This window comes from Piliocolobus tephrosceles, chromosome 8 (genome assembly GCF_002776525.5).
Source record: "Piliocolobus tephrosceles isolate RC106 chromosome 8, ASM277652v3, whole genome shotgun sequence".
NCBI classification, from domain to species: Eukaryota; Metazoa; Chordata; class Mammalia; order Primates; family Cercopithecidae; genus Piliocolobus; species Piliocolobus tephrosceles.
In genome coordinates, this window is record NC_045441.1 from 59,525,054 (window position 1) to 59,545,485 (window position 20,432).

Sequence of the window (20,432 nt, forward strand, 5' to 3'; positions counted from 1 at the left end):
ACTAAAACTACAAAAATTAGCTGGGTATGGTGGCGCACGCCTGTAACCCCAGCTACTCAGGAGGCTGAGGCAGGAGAATCGCTTGAAACCAGGGGGTGGAGGTTGCAGTGAGCCAAGATCACACCACTGCACTCCAGCCTGGGTGACAGAGTGAGACTCCGTCTCAAAAACAAACAAAAAAAAAACAAAAGAAGTTTATATAGTGTATATACAGGGATATGTTACCTTTTGTACTATTTAGGCAGAATCCACTATAATAGGAGTGGATAATTATTTTCTGCTTCCTCTACCTCCTACCCCTCCACCATAACCCCGCCCATGCCCCTGGCATATGCACATAAATCCTAAATGCCTAGCAGAATGCCTGGCCCATGGTAGGCATTTGATACATGCTTATTGAGTCAATGAATTTTAAAGTTTTATTAGAACTACACAAATGAAATGGAGTTACCCCATCACAGCAAAATTACAGCAATTTTTCTTTTTATCAGATTTGGAAAAAAAATGGAATGGCCTGAATTAAAACATAAACTATGAAATTCAGTAGGAAGGGAGCTAGAGGAATGTATCCCGAAGGAAGCATTCCCAATATTATTAACAGATATTCTCCCTAGCAGCTGCAAGCATTAATTTTTAATGGTAGTTATGGATTCTCTTAACTATCCAAGGGCAGCCAGTAATAATACCATTCAGGTTCTATTTCCTGATTTATTTGCACTGATAACATTTTTCTTTTCAAAAGAACTTGAGTCATAGGTAATAAAATAGTAAAATACAAATTGAAATAGAAAATCAGTTCCAATGAAAAAGAAAAAACAAACATGACCAATAGTGTCAATGTATATGTTTTATCTGAGCTTTAATTTTGACCCTGAGCTTCCTAGCAGCCACAGCAAATAGAGAAACATGATTGGTTTTATAATTTCATATCAGAAAGAAAAAAATTGCCAGTTTCTCAGAGATAGCAAAGCATTTCCTTGCTCCAAAGAATGATAGTTATTTCGTAAAAGTCACTTGAATGTTAGGGCTATGAATTTGCCATTTCAGGCATTTAAAATGGCTGGAAGGGGGCACATGTTCTCCTGAGGGCTGTGTCACAGGTAAAAAAAAAATTGTTTTTTAAAAAAAGGCTTGGAAGAATATAATTGTATTAAATTTAGGAAAGTTGTTTGAACTAATTAATAAATTACCTACATGAAATTATTTTTTAAATTTTTGTGTTTATTTTGAGATTAATAGAGCATTAATCAAATGTTGGGTGAAAAATTATTATTTAATTCAAATACTTATAGACTTAAAAATTGACCAATAAGGTTTGAAAATTGGACTTGAAGACCTGAGGAACAAAACTGTGACTTTAATAAATCGAATGTTAATTTAAAACCCAAGGGTCTGTATACAAGTTTGTTATTCCAAACTGTTCAAAAGTCTCCCTTGGATCAGTCATACCCCAATCTCAGCACCATGCAATATACCCATGTAACCAACCTGCACAGGTAACCCCCTGAATCTAAAATCAAAGTTGAAATTATTTAAAAACAAAAAAGAAGACAAAAGTTGCCCTTGGACATTTATAGAATTTATACCAACACCCCTAAAATAACGAAATGAATCCACTGGAAACTAGATATTTAAGAATTTCTGCCATTGCTGGAGATTTTACTCTTTAGATTTTAGTTTAAGTCTTCTAATAACAAAAACAGTTGTGTACTAAGGCTACTCTGTTTTTTAATAACACAGATTCTTAGTTTAAATACAGTAGTCAAACAAGGCTCAGGGGAACAAATATCAAGTTCATCTATGAGTGAATTCAAAGTTTAAAAATGAAGTATAAAGAAGATGGGAAGTATTCATTTTAAACTACTCAGGATTGTTTTCTGGTTTGTCAAGCCACTACCCTTTAAGCCTACTCATATTTTTGTGGGGCCATGAAAATACAAGTTTTTTTAGAGTATCATTAATAGAGTTCATGCAGCTTGGCTAACAGCCGTTCCAAAGGAAGTGAGGTCAAGTAGGGTGAAACTTAACTGGCTTCGAAATCAGGCAAGCAAGGGCTACCATCTCAGTTCTCAGGTGACTTACTTAACCTCTCAGAGTTTCCTCATTAGTATGTAAAAATCTTCACAATAATTTTTACCATATAGAGTTATTAAGAAGGTTAAATAAGGTAATCTCGATGGCAGGTACTTAATAATTAATTTGGATTTCTTTACTTCTGGTTTACAGTGTTTATATCATCTTTCATGAAAATTAAATCTTGATTTGCTGTTCCCCTACATACTACACATATTTAGTGAGCAAATAATAGCTTTGGGGGTCATCAGCCTTTTTGGGCTTCAGGGTCTATATGCATTTTAGTTTTTTGAAAGCAATTTACTATAAAGCTTGCAGAAAGCAGTTCACTTAAAATTTAAGGTAGGAGGGTGGGGAAGTCTCCTCTTATCTCCAAAACAATCTGAACTCTGAAGTTTACTAACTTCTAGACCTAAAAGACTTGAGTTTGTCTAACAAAAGGAAAAGGCATTAGGGAGATGAGAAGGGCTCTTTAAGGTAATATAGAAGAAAAGTGGGAGAAGAAGGGCTGGGATGCAGGGGAGGGACTGTGGCAAGGAAAGCAGCAAGGCTGAAAACTGAAGGCATACATGGTTTGGCTTCCCTCCAAAGGGGCATATCACCTGAGTGTGACTTGTGCACTCAAGGAACATGACACAGGAGTTGGGGTGCTTCTCCATCTCTACACACCAGGGAAGGTAATGAGTTTCTAGACAAAAACAGATGGAATATTGAGAAAAAAACAAAAACAGAAGGCAAAAGGTTGAGATAAATCCATGTAGAAAAGGATATAAATGTCAAATGTGACCAAAAAAGAAAAATATATGTATAATTACCCTGTTCAATGAGCTCTGCCTGCAGAGATTTTTTTCCAAAGATGGTAAGTGGTTTGAGAACATTTGGGTTAAAGTATGATTATGAAAGGGGTAATGCCTGTCACACATTATAGACACAGTGGTGTTTTGTGCGAGGACAGTTGTAGGTGTGCTGTCTTCCCAGATAATGTGTCTGGAATATGCCAAGAAGCCTTCTTGTTAAGTCCTGCCAAATCTTTGGCCAACTCCTGACAGATCACGTGGATGTGAACAACATAACCAAAAGAAAAGGAGGAAGCATTTCTCAGGACTTTGAAGGCTGGGGTGGAAATAAAATCAGGGTACCATGTAATTGGGCAAGTTGCAACAGTTAGTCAAGTATAATATCAGTAATACATTTCCATAGTGATGAATGCAAAGTCTTCAACAAATTAGTATAGCAGTTGGGTTGTTTTGTTCTCTGTCAGTCAAACCAAATCCGGAATGTTTTCTAAGAAGGACATCAAAAACTGGAAGAAAAGATGGGCCAGGATGGCAAGAGACGAGAATGGTTCTAAGGATGGTGGATGGTTTTAGAAAAGGAACTATAACAGTCTTCAAATATTTCAGGCCTATTCATGAAGAGGGATTAGGTTTACTTTAGGTACAGCAGATCCTCAAATAATGCTGTTTCGTTCAGCATTGTTTTATTATAACACTGATGAGAAAAAGAAATGAATTCTCAGCAAGGCCACGCTATGTGAAGTTTGCACGTGCTCCCCATGACCGTATGGGTTTTCTGCAGTCCTCTGGTTTTCCTCCCACATCCCAAAATTGTGCCTGTTAGGTGAATCGGCATATCTACATGGTCTCGGTGTGAGTGAGTGTGGGTGTGTGTATGCATGCACTCTGCCATAGGAAGGCATCCTGTCCAGGGTTAGTTCCCACCTTGGCTCTGAGCTTTGGGGAGAAGCTCCAACCACCTTTGACCCTGCACTGAAATAAGCAGGTAAACATTATATTGTTTTATTAATCTTTCTTAAATGTATATATAGCTCACATTTATTTCAGTGTTCAATATTAGAAGTGTCTGGTCTTGCTCTGACCCCAGGCTGGAGTGCAGTGGCATGATCATGGCATTGTAGGCTGGAACTCTAGGGTTCAGGTGATCCTCTAGCCCCAGCCTCCCAAAGTGCTGGGATGATAACTGTGAGCCACCATGCCTCGCCTGTTTGGGGTCTTTATTTAAGTTTGGCAATGTTTTTGTGACCAGAAATATGCCATTGAAACTTAACACTTGTTTATATAAATTAGCCTATGGTAAAATTGGTTTGTTGTTTCTCTTAAAGTCACAGTTTCCAAGAACCTATTGATGATGTTAAGTAAGGACTTACTGTAGTTTCAGAGGACTGAACTAAGATCAATAAATGGATGCTGGCAAGAGGTAGATTTTGGCACAATATAAAAAGACCTTCTGGGTTGGAGAGATGTTAGTAAAAGGATAAATAATTTAAATGAATAAGTCCTAAAGAATTAGAACGATCTGAAATGAAATAAACTCCCTTGGGGCAGTGAGCTGTCTGAATCAGAGTCGTTCAAGCACAGCCTCAACTATGACTTATTGGGAATGTTGTAAAAGAGGATTTATGCATCTGACAGCAGCAGGAGCAGACCCAAATTCTGTGGAGACCGAAGTTTTTAAGGTTGGGGAGCACTTTTTCCAAACAAAGTATACAAAATTATGAATAAAAATTGATACAGAGGCTTGGACGGCACTTCTACCAGTGAATGGTCCTTGAAACTTAAGCTTCAATAGCTTTGCAGTAATTCATATCAAGGAAGTCAGCGGATATCAAACAACTGTGAGATTTAAATTGTTTCTAAATAATGAATAATTCTTCTTAATTTTAAAATAATTATCCTATTATCTCTGAGACAGCATGGAGGTAGTGGAAAGAGAAAGGAAATGAAGTAAAACACACCTCTAGCTTCCTATCCTGCCTCAGCCAGGTAACCTTGGGCAAACTACTTGATCTCTTTGAGTCTCAATTCCTTTAACTGTAAAATTGAAGTGATGATGTCTATCTTGAAACATCTGAGGAGAAAAATTAAATAAAATTGTGTATGTAAAGTGCTGATATATAGAAGTTGTGCAATTAATGATAGCTAAACTGAAGGACTGACAAGATTTGAGTAGTCATAAGGATAAGAATTTTAAAGATGTCATTTGTAGTTATCATGTCATCAGGAAGATAAATAATCTTATTTCACATCCTCGAATTTAAGGCATAAGACAAGAGTTCATGAAATGTCACCAAGCTGTGATAATCATATTAGACTTCCTTCAGCCAATTCTAGCTTGTGAACAGACTGGAAAAAATCACTCACAGAACTGGTTGGCCAAGATAAGAACCTTTGTACTCTTTTCTCCCTCTTCCTTCTTTCAAAGTTTGGGATCAGAATCAAGGACTGGGGCATTTCTTGTCACCCTGTATCCAAGAAGCAAGTGGCCAGGTTTAAGTGTACACAGATGGGCCACATTATCAAGGACGTAGTAGGTTGGCAGGAAACTGTATATCATGCAGCTCTAGGACACCATTCATCTAGAAGACTCTACTCAAATTGAAGTCCTCAGTCCAGCAGAGATGGTATCACTTTGGAGCTTGTTAGAAATGCAAAGTCTCAGCCCCATCCATGTGTTTTAACAAAATTTCCAGGTGATTTGACGTACAGCAAAGTTTGAGAAGTGCTAAACTTGACAACAATGTCCACAGCTCCCCACCGCCCACACACTTCTGCAGTGCTCCGCAGTTCTGAGGATCCCTCCCTTGGGTTCTTGGAATGCATTTTCTTTTTCTTTCTTCTTTTTTTTTTTTTTGAGACTCTGTTGCCAGGCTGGAGTGCAGTGGCACCACCTCAGCTCACTGCAACCTCTGCCTCGTGGGTTCAAGTGATTCCCTTGCTTCAGCTTCCTAAGTAGCTGGGACTACAGGCACGCGCCACCACACCCAGCTAATTTTTTGTATTTTCGTAGAGATGGGGTTTCACCATGTTTGCCAGGACGGTCTCGATCTCCTGACCTCATGATCTGCCTGCCTCAGCCTCCCCAAGTGCTGGGATTACAGGCGTGAGCCACTGCACCCAGCCTGAATGCATTTTCTTTTATAAGGTCAGAAAAGTAAGAAGGAGTGAGGGGCTGGCCTTCTCTTCCTAAGAAAGGCCCAATCTGCCTGATTCTTATTGACCTTTCATTCTGTGGGTTCTCTTCCTTTCATGCAACTCATGAGACAAGGTAGTTCAAACTTGAGGGCAAGTTATACTATGCAGAAGGTCCAGGCATCTCTCTCTGGCTACCACATTCCCTTCTAAGAGGTGGAAGAGGAACGATGGGGCCAAGGGTTGGCTCCTACTCCAGAGAGAGGCCCAGATTCTCTAAACCAATCATCTTTCTTTTTCTCTCTCTGCCCTCCTCTTCCTCATCATCCTTTCTCTTTTCCTCTATCAGCTGGGCAAAATAAGCCAGGGAGTAAATTCATTGAGAATGACTCCTGTCCTAGGAAGACCTAGGTGAAGGCTCAACCAGTATTGGAGCTCACTCACTCTCTTATCTTTTTCAAGCTAATCAGTATGTTCCAGATCCATCTTTCCTAACCTTGGCTGTGGCCTTGAGGAAAAGGGGAAAGAGGAAGATAAACCTATTAGGCGTGTATTATTTTTAAACCTCTAGACTAAACAAAATGAATCCTCTATTTGTCCTAGCACAGTTTCTCAGGATGCATTGACATTTGGGAAGGCTCATTTAGTACAAAAAGACATGCCTTTGCTGCCAGTAACTATGTGTATGTTAATTACAACTACTTAGCACTTACTGTGTTATATATAAGCACTTTACATATATTAACTCATTTAATTCCCCGTCAGCTCTATAAGTTAGGTGTTATAGTTGTTCTCATTTTATAGATGTGAAAATAGAGGCACTCAGAGTTTTAATAATTTGCAAGATTACCCAGAAAATAAATGGTAGGGAGTGGGGATTTGAACCCAAGTACCTGGTGCTGGAAACCTTGCTCTTAACCTGCCTCTGACACTTGTCTCCCAGGAACCCTGCAAAGAGAGTTGTTTGGTTGGTATGTTCTTCCTCCTGCAGCCAGTTACCATCCTAATCGCATTACCATTCCCTACAGAGCTCCTTTGTTAAAGCACAGCCACAGATTTTAAATCATGAAGGATCTGTATGACTTTGGTGAATGTGGCTGTTTGTTTAGTAGACCAACCAGATTTACAGATGAGAAAAGGAAGCATATCATAGGCTCAGAAAGAGTTCCCACAGCAGCAGTAGCTTTTTTCTTTTTTTAAACAACAACAAGAAAACTCTCAACAACAAAAAGACATAAAACAGAAAAGAAATATGAAGGCCGCATAAGATAATTACGGTAATCCAGCCAAAGTGAGACAAAGAGTTACTCTTTTCCTAAAATGACTTTTCTAAGGGTAAGATTTTCAAAACGGAACCAATTAAATGTATTTCCTGTTCTCACCCACAGCTCCTTGCTTTGGGTAAGCAAGTATGCTGTTTACAAAGAACTTTCACAGATGTTTACTCTCTGATCTTCACAGCACCCCAAAGAGGTTTAGTATCTTGCCTAAAATAACACAAACTAAGTGGCAAAGTTTAGACTGCAGCCTGGTGTTCTGAGGCAGAGAGGCAGCTTCACTGCCTGCTCTCTGTTCTTTAGTGATAAAAGAAGAGTGGAAAGATGTGTGAATCTCATACTTTAAACTTGGAAATTTCCAGTCACACAGAAATAACAGCTAGCAAGTTATCAAGGGCTTTACCATTCACCAGATGCTAACCTAAGAATTTCACATGGTGTAATTTGTTTAACCCCCAAAATAGATCAGTGAAAAGCCTGTTATAATCCCCATTTTGCAGATGAAGAAACTGAGGCATGGAAAAGTTAAATGACTTGCCCAGGCTCATCCTTCTAGCAAATGGCAGAGCTAAGACTCCAACCAGGACACCTGTTTCCAGAGCTGTTCGCTTATTACCAAGCTTTCCCATCTTTGCTGAAAAATTAACATCAAATTGTTTGACAGAGAACTCAACAGCATTAGTCCTCGGAAACATCTGGGATGGAAAAGGGAGAGTACACAACATGTTTGTGGTGGGAAGAAATATTATTACAGTACTCGCATGTTAAATAATCATTTGAAAGTAAACAGGATTATCAGGGGTCAGCGTGGAATATCAGTGATTAATAAAGTGTATCAACTTATATAATCTGAATATCTTCCTGTCTAAGGAGCTATGTGAAGTGATGGGGGCTCCAAAGACAAGCAAAAGGTGCTCCTGGCTTCAAGAAGCCCACAGGGAAGCTGGAGAGATGACAAACCATCATCACAAGAGAAGTTATACAACCCAGAAACCATAAATAAAAGTTCAATTGAAGCCATAATTGAAGAGATGTCACAAGGCAGTAGGTGATTAATTGCAAAATGAATTCTCCAGTCAATAACTGTAATGGGAGTTTAAGGCAAGGAGCAATTCCTCCAGGCTGGGGCTGTGAGGGAAAACTTTCTCAGGGAGCTTGAGCTTGAATTGGCTCCTGAAGGATGCCCAAAATGTGAATAGCTGTAGGGTGGGAGGGGAAGGGAATTCCAGACAGAACAGTGTAGGTGAGTGGAGGTGTAGAGGCAGGAAAATACCGGGAATGCACATTTGAGGTGGGAAAAACAAACAGGAGGCCTGACCAGACGGGACATAACTCCAGGGCCAACCCTTAACCCTTGGAGCTGCTGCTGTGGAAAACACTTCATAAGGCACCCTGGTACTATTCAGTCTTGAACTGTCTACCTGCTCTCTGCCTGCCTTCCTACTTCCAGGCCAGGGAGCCCTTGGTAACACATGCAGCCACAAGATGGGCAAATCCTTCCAAAAATCTTGTGATCTTCCCACACCAGTGTCTGTTACTGTTTCTCATGTGAATTCCTTGAGAAGTACAATCAATCCAGGCAGCCTGTTAGGAATATATCTTTTGGAAAGCCAGAAAATTTTATCATACTTCCCATCCCTGTCTTTATTCTTGGAGACTTTCTGAAAAGCAAGTTCCTCCTGTTACAGTAGGTAGCTAGTCAGACATGAGCAGGGCAGGACAGAGCACATCCGCCTGCCTCCACCAAGAGGCAGCCTCCACAAAGATGGCTGGTTGGACAGCCATCAGGTGATGGTCAAGCAGTTGTTAAACTGTTTCTCTAAAATAATAATTGGTCACAGCTGGCACCAGGGAACGGCAGTCTCCCGTTATCTAGAAACACCTGAAACTGGTGATCAGCAGCTTCCCGATAAGATCTCAGGAGTTGGGTGAGTGGACTCAAGCATGCCCACGAAGAGGCAAAATGGCAGAGTTTAACTGTTGTATGACCTTCCTCTAGGAGCACTGCACTGGTAAGGAAAGAACGCCTCAAAGGAGCATGTGTGCAACCTCAGTAAACATACTGTGCATGCACCCCCTCCCAGGTGCTGGCCGACCACTATGCATGTGGACAGCCCACCCCAAGGGAACGATCAGGGGAGGAGGATGCCGCCGTATAAACCCCAAGTCGAAGGTCAAACCGTGCACTTGATCTCTCAAGTCGCCTGCTTGGCCTTCTTCTGAGTGTACTTTACTTCCCTTTGTTCTTGCTCCAAACCTTTTAATAAATTTTTGCTTCTGCTCTAAAACTTGCCTGGGTCTCTCACTTTGCCTTATGCCCCTGGATTGAATTCTTTCTTCTGAGGAGGATACAGACCTGTGTGGATTAGCCGCTGCTAACATCCCCCCTGTCTGTGTATCGCATACTGCTTCAGGCTTCCCATCAGCAACCTATGACCACAGGTCCACCTACGCCTCCCAGGGTGCCCACTGGAAGGCCCCTGCATGGTGACAACACCCTGACATGTTCACATTCTTCCCTCCCTACAACTTCCCTCTATGGAAACATTTCTCTGAGTTATCTCACATACAGCACGTAGGGTCAGAGTCCTGCTCACAGCTACTGCCACTGCCTTTATTCAAAAAAGTATTCTTCATGCCTGCTATGGATATAGCAGTGAGCAGAATGATCAAATTCCTGCCATCTGGTAGCTTACATCCTTTGGGAGTGGTTAACTAGGGGGAAAAAATGTATGTAAAGTTCAGTGGTGATGAATCCAATGGAGAAAATTTAAGCAGGGATATAGAGTAGCGACTACTTCGGGTGGTGGCACAGGAGGAAACTAGGAAGGGGACAGCTGAGCAGAGATCTGAAGGAGATGAGGGAGCTGCTAGGAGAAGAGATTTCCAGACATGAGGGAGAGCAAGTGCAAAGGGCTTGAGATGGTCACAAGTTTTGTCAGGTTTGGGGATGGCAAGGGAGCCAGTCTGGCTGGAGCAGGATAGGCAAGTAGTAAAGTGGCAAGAGATAAAGTCAGAAGACGGGGCAGACAAAAAAAGTCAGGGAAGCCCATGGTGAAGATACTGGGGGTACTCAGTGGGAGGTGGGAAGCCATGGGAGGGTTTGAGTAGAGGAGTGCGGTATCATATGACATCTATTTGGTCTTTGTCCCCAGTTCCTGTCACAGAGCTCCTAAAGCCCTTGGAATTTTCTGAGTGATAAGAATATCTTTTTTCCAAATGAACCGATTTCTATAACACCTGAGCTTATGCTCATGAAGTGGCTGAAGGCAAAGCTTCTCTTAGATAACCTCAGAATGAGGCCAGTCACCAGAAAGACCAAATAGTTAGAAGATTAGAGGGTTAGAACTTCAGCCCCACCTACTAACATCCGCGATAAAGGGAGCAGAGTGCTGGAGATCAAGCTCTCTGAAAACTCCAACTAGAATTGATAAGCTTCTGGCTGCTCAGTATGTGGAGGTGATGAGAGGGTGGCATGCCCAATGAGGGCATGGAAGCTCCACTCTGCCCGCCACACATACCTTGCCCTATCCATCTCTTCATCTGACTTTTCATCTGTATCCTTGATAACATCCTTAATAATCAACCAGCAAATGTAAGTAAGTGCTTCCCTGAGATCTGTGAACCCTCGTAGCAAATTAATTGAATTCAAGGAGGAGGCCATGGGAACCCCAGTTTGTAGCCAAGTCTGTCAGAGGTAGAGGTGATGGCCTTCTACTTGTGACTGGTGTCTAAAGTAGGGTGCAAGTCTTGTGGGACTGAGCCCTCAACCTGTGGGACCTGACACTGTCTCCAGATAAATAGTGTCAGAATTGAACTGGATTATAGGACACACAATTAGTGTCTTTTGGAGAATTGCTTGGTGAATGGAAAACAAAAACAAGAAACCCAAACATCTGGTCATGGAAGTGTTTTGTGTTGAGTGTGAGAGAGCAAAAGAGAGAAACATTTTTTTTCCTTTATAAGGAGTAACATGGTCAGAAATACATACAAAAAAAAAAAAAAAGTTTCACCCAACTTCTAGATGATAGATGCAGGGAAATAGGTTCGGAATGATTCTTCTTCCATTATTTTGTAGACATTCTGCATCTGTAAGTAAGGTCATGCCATTCAGTTGTAGTACACTCTCCACGTGACCATCACCTTCATACCTCTACTTCCTCATTGTCAGTCACTGAAAGCCTTAGCCCTAGTTTCCTCTTCTCAAAACTTGCCATCAAACAGAATTTTGTTCATACTTGGGTCCTCCATTCAACTAATTGTCTTCTTAGCTCACTGACTTCATTCCAAATATCTTCACATCTTTTTCCCAATTAGTCATTCAGTCTCATTGCTAGGTCAAAACTCTACCTTCACCTGGAATTTGATCTACTTTTGAAATCATTAAGTAAACATTCCATTTTCAAATTCCAATTGCCTGCCTTTGCAGTTTTCTTGCTTATTTACTCCTAATTCAGGTATTCCCCAACTTCATGGAAAACACCAGTTCATTTCCTGTTCACTCTAACTCAATCCTTCCTACTCAATCCTTCTATAGTCATTATGGCTATTTCAAACATTCTTCACACTTTGCAAACCCTTCATCCTACTTGCCCCCTCAGTGACTTTGAAAATGAAATGTGTCAAACTCCTGTCACCCTGTTTACCATGCTCATCCTTCCTTCTTTCTCCGAATCCCACAGAATGAGGCTAATACCTTCATCTTGCTCAGCTTCTCAGCCTCTCCCACCTTAGGTACTTGCTCCACCGCTGCCCCTGCCTTTTCCCTTCAGCACTTAGTCATGCTCACATCTTTCTTACTTTGGAAAGACACACACAAATAACCCCAAGCACTCTACCAAACCACACCCCTTTTTCTTCTTGCCTTATCGTTTGCTCCTCTTCACAGCCAAACTTATTAGAAAAGTGTTCTATTCCCTTTTGTGTCCTCAGCCTTCCTTCTCATTCAGTTTTGCTCCCACTTTATTCCCTAAGATTGCCCTTGATATTCACCAATTTCCCTCTCCAGGCTTCAACACTCTGCACTCACCATTCCTGAAGCAGCCCAAAGACAGGCCAAGCTCATGCCTAGTGTACTCTTTCCTCCACGGCAGTAGACTAACTTCTGTTCATAGTTCTTGTTTCAGGAACTCTCATGGCTTCAGGGAAGCCATTTCTAACACACTGTACCCTCCAAATTGCTGGGTGAGATGCCCTAGGTGCTGTCATGGCATCTTGTACTTGCTAACATATGCCCATGGCCAACAGACAAAATGGGCCCCCTGTGGCTAAATGAGCAGCACAAAGTTAAAACATGAGAACCAGGCAGCCGTGACTGGGTGAGGGAGCAGTCACCTACTCTGTGTTCTTGGCTACAATCAAACCAAATCAGTTCTTATTGTCAGTGTCAATATAGACTACAGCTGAAAATTCCCCAACTAACCACCAACAGACCACCTGGTGGCAACCTACCACCTGGTGCAACCTACCACCTGGAACCAGCCACTTAAGAAAGACTTATTATTTGGGGCTTAAAAGTCATCCAATCAGGATCCTATTCTTCCCTCCCTTTCTCTCCCTCCCTTCCCTTTCCCTCTCTTTCACTCCTTGCTCTGCCTTTATATAATAATCCCTAACTCTGCATCCTCCCCCACCCCACTTTGGACCACATTTTTGGTTTGCACTGAAGGCTTGTATCTTTCCAACTGCAGATTGCTTTTAGAAAATAGAGTTCTAAAAAAAAGAAAAAAAAAAAAAGAAGAAGAAAGAAAATAAAGTTCTCCCTTTTTTCTCCAAGGATCCCATGGTCTTTTGTTAACATGCTTAATCCTTATTTACATTTATCACATCATATGGACACTTTACTCATGAACCTCCCTTGATAGACCATAAGCTATTGGGGTCAAGGTCAGTCTATATGACAATTCCTTGTATGTGCCTGGGTTATTTCTGTTTGATACATGCTACTTTAAATTAAGTATACAGCTAAAGGTGAATTATGAGTAATGGTATATAGAATTTGCATTTTATCTCTGATATTAAAAAGTAATTGAAAGTGTTCAACCAAAGGAGTGGCTTGATCAAAAGTCTAATTTTTTAATAATCTCTTTTACTCCCTGGTTCTCTTTGCCCTATCAACCATCTCATTTCATGGAGCTTTCAAAGGACAAAATTCCAACAAATTTAGTGTAAAAATCTCAGTTGGCTTTATTTGTGGTTCTAAAATAGAGCAACACTTCATTCTATAAAATACAATGTATTCCAATGAGCTGAGCAGAAGAGTTTGGCTTCATAGAGAAGGGCTGAAGAAAGCAGAAGCAAAGAACAAAGAGTATGTGAATTACTCTTAGAATAATAGGAAAATACTGTTAACATTAGGTTATTTCAGCCTCTTTTATAAATAATTAATTAATATTTAGAGGTGGGGTCTTGCTGCATTGCCAGGGCTGGTCTTGAACTTCTGGGCTCAAGGATCGTTCTACCTCTGCCCAGGGTACCTTTTTAGTGCAAAGGAAATTTCATTATCATGCCAATTAAAGATTTTAACTGATCTGTTTGGGAAATTGGCTGTTATTTCTTTCTCCTAATTTCTTAGAAAGTCAGATAATAACTTAGTTTGGGTTTGGTGATGTGGAACTTTTAGCATGGGTGACTTCATTTTGATTTTTAGTCTGCTCTAAAATGCAGAATCTTAGTCCAAAACAATGGCTTCCTAGAATTTTTATTTGACAGGACTCTATGAAATTCCTATTCTACTGTGTGCAAAATTACGCTCACCCTCAAAGGATTTCCATTTTCCAAAATAGGAAGTAGAGGAAGATAAGTTGGATAGAGAAGGAGCAATGTTGGGTATTTACATTGAAAATGTGTGTGGGACAATCAGGTGGAAATGTCCAGTGGGTAGCTGAGTAACTGCATCTGATGCTTAGGAGAGGTCTGAGCTAGGGACATGTAATTTGGACTCATCAGAAAATGAGAATGGGTGTGTGCTCACCAAGGGAGAGCATGGAGAGAGAAAAGTAGAGGGCTGACATGTGGAGCCCTTAAGGACACAGCGTTTGGAAATGAACCCAGGAAGAAGATTGGCTGCAGAAAATAAAGCATAAAGGACTGGTCAGAGAAGAGGGAAAGAACCCAGGAAAGGCATATGGCGGCCTAAGACTAAACCCTGACCTTGTTCTTTGTGCAAGCCCTTTAGCCTGTTCATTCTCCCCACCCTCCAGACCCTGAGATGAAGGCTACAGAACTCTGCTGCTGCTGCCTTGACACTCCACACATGCAGGCAATCTAATTTAATCAGTTTCTCACCATTGGATAGAAGTAGTTTATCTTTGACCAATTCCTATCACATTAACCCCAATAGCTATTCAAAATCTCCACTCTCGCAAGAATTGTAATCATTCTCTCTCTCTCAATTTTTAAAAATAATGGCTTTATTAAGATATAACTCATATACAATTTACACATTTAAAGTTTTAAAATTTAAAAAATAAAATAATTTGATAATTTAAAAATTTAATGATTCTTAGCATATTGACAGATTTGTATAACACTACTACAATAAATTTTAGAACATTTTATCACCCCAAGCCGAGTGTGGTGGCTTATGCCTGTAATCCCAGTGCTTTGGGAGGCTGAGACAGGAAGATCACCTGAGGTCAGAAGTTGGAGACCAGCCTGGCCAACATGCAAAACCTTGTCTCTACTTAAAAAATACAAAAATTAGCCAGGCATGGTGGTGCACACCTGTAATCCCAGCTACTTGGGAGACTGAGGCATGAGAATCACTTGAACCTGGGAGGTGGAGGTTACAGTGAGCTGAGATTGCACCATGGCACTCCAGCCTGGGTGACAGAGTGAGACTCTATCTCAAAACAAAAACAAAGAAACAAACAAATAAACAGAACAGAGAACATTTTATCAACCCAAAAAAGATATTCTATACCCTTTAGCCATCACCCAGTTCTAGTCAATCACTAATTTACTTTTCATCTATATAGATTTGTGTACTCTAAGTGTTTCTTATAAATAGAATTGTAAAATATGTGGTCTTTTGTGACTGACTCCTTTTTCTTAAGACGATGTTTTAAGGTTTATCCATGGTACAGCATTACTGTAAAATATGAAATACATTTGGTCTTTGTCCTTAATTCCTGGCACAAGAGCATGTCTTTCTGTTATTCCATTATTTGCCCCCTTTGACCACTCCTGAGTTTATGCTAAACTTAGAGTGGCCATCCCTAGATAAGCTCAGAATGGGAATTGTCGACATAAAGACCCAGTGATTAGAGGGTTAGAACTTTCAGCCCCACCCACTGACCTCTGGGAAGTGTATTTGGGAGGGAGAGTGCTTATAGATAAACTCTATAAAAACTCTTGAACAATAAGATTTGATGAGCTTCTGAGTTGCTGAACACAGGGAGGTGCTGAGAGAGTGTCATGCCCAAAGAAGGCATGGAAGCTCTGCATTCCGACTCTCAATCTTACCCTATCCATCTCTTCATCTGGCTGTTCATCTGCATCCTTCATAATATCCTTTATAATAAACTGGTAAGTGTGTTTCCCTGAGTTCTGTGAGCTGCCCTAGGGTATTAGTCCATTTTGCATTGCTATGAAGGAATTCCTGAGACTGGGTAATTTATAAAGAAAAGAGGTTTATTTGGCTCATGGTTTGTAGGCTATATAAGCATGGCACCACTAAATGTTTGGCTTCTGGTGCGACCTCAGGAAGTCTTTACTCATGGCAGAAGGGGGAGGAGGAGCAGGTGTGTCACATGGTGTGAGAAGGAGCAAGAGAGAGAGGGGGAATGTCCCAGATTCTTTCTAACAATCAGATCTCATAGTAACTCATTACCATGGGGAGGGCACCAAGCTCTTCATAAGGAATCTACCCCCATGAGTCAAACACCTCCTATTATGCCCAACCTCCAACATTGTGGATCACATTTTCAACATGAGATTTGGGGAGGACAAATATCTAAACCATATCAGCCGGAAAATTAATCAAACCCAATAAAGTGTTGTAAGAACCCTGATTTATAGACTATTAGTCAGAAGTGTAGATTACATCTATTACATGTGATTGGCATCTGAAATGGGGGTAGTCATGTGGGACTGAGCTCTCAATCTGTGGGATCTGACACTACCTCCAGGTAATCAGAATTGAATTCAGATATAGGGTACCCATACATCTGGTCACAGGAGTGTTCTGTGTTAAGTGTGTGAGTAGAGAGAAAAAACAATTTGTTTTTTTCCTTTACAAGCATGTGTCAGAGCTTCACTCTTCCTTTGTGAAGAAATATATCTGAATTATAGTTCATAGTACAGATATAACACATTTTGTTTCTCCATTCATCAGTTGGTAACATTTGGGATATTTCCACCTTTTGGCTATTATTGAAACTGCCTTTGCAAAATTATGACTGAGACAGTGAAAGAGATCTAACCTAATTGACTCCATCTTGCTTTTAACCTTTAAGCTGCCCTTGTTCCTTCCTGGGTATAGGTTGAACTAACTTTGGGAGGAGCTTAGTTTATAGTTTAAAACAAAGACAATAATAGCCCTTTCCTAAAACAAACCTCCTTCTTGCCTGGGGACTAGACTGCCTTTATAGGACTAACAAATTTGCCACAAGATTAGAAATTATGACTTAGGAGACAAGCAGCTGGAGGTTACAAGATTCTGACCTTCCCTAAACTGCTCCTACAATCAGTGCTTGAGATATTTTGCAGACCCTGCACTTGATGGATCAGCTGGCACCACCCAGATTGATAAACTGACTCATCTGATCTTGTGGCCCTCACCTAAGAATTGACTCAGTACAAGAGGACAACTTCAACTTCCCATAATTTCATCTCTGACCCAACCAATCAGCGCTCTCAAATCACTGTCCTTTCCCCACCCACCAAATTATCCTTAAAAACTTTCATCCCCAAATGCTTCAGGAGACTGATTTGAGTAATAATACAACTCTGGTCTCCTGCATAGCTGGCTCTGTGTGTATTACTCTTTCTCTATTGCAATTCCCTGTCTTGATGAATTGACTCTGTCTAGGCAGTGGGCAAGGTGAACCCATTGGGTGGTTACATTATGAATAATGCTGCTATGGTATTTGTGTACCATAGTTTTAGTGGACATATATTTTCTTTCCTTGAGTTTATACTATATAGGAGTATATATATAGGAGTAGGATTGCCAGGTTGTATGGTATATTAGTCCATTTTCATGCTGCTGATAAAGACATACCCAAGACTGGCAAGAAAAAGGGGTTTAATTGGACTTACAGTTCCACATAACTGGGGAGGCCTCAGAATCATGGTAGAAGGTGAAAAGCACTACTTACACGGAGGTGGCAAGAGAAAATGAGGAAGATGCAAAAGCAAAAACCCCTGATAAAACCATCAGATCTCATGAGACATACTCACTACCACGAGAACAGTATGGGGGAAACTGTCCCCATGATTCCCTCCCCAAACACATAGGAATTGTGGGAGTACAATTCAAGATGAGATTTGTGTGAGGACACAGAGCCAAACCACATCATATGGTAACTCTATGTTAAATTGTTTGAAGAACTAATTGCCATACTATTTTCCAAAGTGGCTGCCCCATTTTAAATTCCCATCAGCAGTATATGAGGGTTCCAGTGTCTCCACATCCTTACCAATACTTGTTTTCTGTCTTTGATTTTAGCCATTCTAGTAGGTGTGAAGTGATATCTCATTGTGGTTTTGATTTGCTTTTCTTTGATGACTAATGATATTGAACATCTTTGCATGTGCTTGTTGACCATTTGTATACTTTTTATGGATAAATGTCTATTCAGAATCTTTGCCCTCTCCTTTCCAATGTGGGCCCAGCAGAATGGCTCCCACAAAGAAAGGTGGCAACAAGAAAGATCATTCTTCCATCAGTGACGTGGGAACCTGAGAATATACCATCAACATTCACAAGGGCATCCATGGAGTGGACTTCAAGAAGCCTGCCTCTCATACACTCAAAGAGATATCGAAATTTACCATGCCAGGTGCAGTGGCTCACACCTGTAATCCCAGCACTTTGGGAGGTTAAAGCCTGTGGATCACTTAAGGTCAAGAAATTGAAACCAGCCTGGCCAACGTGGTGAAACCTTGTCTCTACTAAAAATACAAAAATTGGCTGGGTGTGGTGGTGTGTGCCTGTAATCCCAGCTACTTGGGAAGCTGAGGAAGGAGGATCACTTGAACACAGGAGGTGGAGGTTGCAGTGAGCCAAGATTGTGCCACTGCACTCCAGCCTGGGTGACAGAGGGAGACTCTGTCTCAAAAAAAAAAAAAAAGAAAAAAGAAAAAGAAATTTGCCATGAAGGAGATGGGGATTCCAGATGAGGGGATTGAAACCAGGCTAAACAAAACTTTTTGGGCCAAAGGAATAAGGAATGTTCCATACTGTATCCATATGCAGTTGTCCAGAAAATGTAATGAGGATGAAGAATCACCAAGCAAGCTCTATACTTTGGTTACCTATGTACTAGTTACCACTTTCAAAAAAAGTGCCACTGCGAATGAGAACTAACCACTGGTTGTCAAATCAAGTTATAAAATGGCACACGCACACACACACACACACACACAATCTCTTTTTTAAGAGATGATATCTTACTGTGTTTGCTCAGGCTGGCATGCAGTGGCTATTCACAGGCATAGTCATAGCATACTACAGTCCTGAACTTCTGGACTCAAGCAATCCTCCTGCCTCAGCCTCTTGAGTAGCTGGGACTGCAGGCATAGGCCACCGTACCCAGCTACTGCCCAGTTCTTAAGTGGGTTATTAATCTTTTTATTATTGAGTTGTAAGAGTTCTTTATATATTCTAAACACAAGACTCTTATCAGATAAATGTTTTCTCCCATTACATAGCTGTAATCCCAGCTACTCAGGAGGGATTACAAAATGATGTCCTTTGTAGCACAAGAGTTTTAAATTTTGTCCAATTTAGCTATTATTTCTTTAATTGTCTGTGCTTCTGGCATATTTAAAAAATCATTGCTTAGTACAAGATCATGATTACCCACTATATTTTATTCTCAGAGTTGTTTTAAGTCTGTTTCCTCTTCTTCAAAGTGGAGCAAGTTAATAAAAATGCTTACCTTATAGTAATGTTTTAATGCTCCACTGAGTTAATGTTTGCCTAAGCTCATGACACATCTGGCACATGTAAGTGCTCTATAAATGTTAGTTCTCAGAGACCACCAAGTGTAGCTTTCCACTACTTCTTTTTTTTTTTTTTTTTGTGAGACGGAGTCACTCTGTTGCCCAGACTGGAGTGCAGTGGTGCGCCATCTCGGCTCACTGCAAGCTCTGCCTCCTGGGTTCACGCCATTCTCCTGCCTTAGCTTCCCGAGTAGCTGGGACTACAGGCACCCACCACCGTGCCTGGCTAATTTTTTGTGTTTTTAGTAGAGATGGGGTTTCACCGTGTTAGTCAGGATGGTCTCAATCTCCTGACCTCGTGATTCGCCACCTCGGCCTCCCGAAGTGCTGGGATTACAGGCATGACCCACGGCGCCCGGCCCCAATACTTCTCTACCAACTTCAACATCTCAATTTTAACTTTACTTCTATATCAGAGCAAGGGTGTAATTGACTTTTTAGATTTATTATAAATAATACATAAGCACAATTACATTGTTTAATGTACATTCTATTATCTAAAACTGTGATGGTTACTTTCCAAGTTCTAACTTTTGGGTGCCTTCCTATATTTGTGTTATGCAGGATATTACATGATATTTCTCATTTTAGCATTACCATACAAGCTGTGTTTTTAATGAAATGGAATTATGGCAATTTTACTTTGCATTATATAAATCAGAATGTATTACAACTATTGATTTAGATAGTAACAATTGTCTCTTTATATAAAATAGATGAAAAAGGGAAAAACCCACCAAAACACTTTGTTTCTATATAATTATATAGTTCATTTATTTATGGAATAAATGACCAGCTAACAGTATAATCTACATTAAAACCATGATCATTCTTCATGAAGTTGGATGGGAGTTATCTAAAGCTCCTTTGAGAGTTATTCCGGTCTAGTTAGTCCACTTTCTTCTAGTGGATCAACAACTACTAAGGAGTTTTAAGAATCTGTCTGGTAAGCTTCATTTCCAGTCTACTTCTGGGTCAGTGG

General features: G+C 40.6%; 1 pseudogene; it reads left to right on the top strand.

Moving 5' to 3' along the window:
• Positions 1-18,122: 18,122 nt before the first annotated feature.
• On the top strand, positions 18,123-18,812 carry LOC116418875 (annotated as a pseudogene).
• Positions 18,813-20,432: the final 1,620 nt, after the last annotated feature.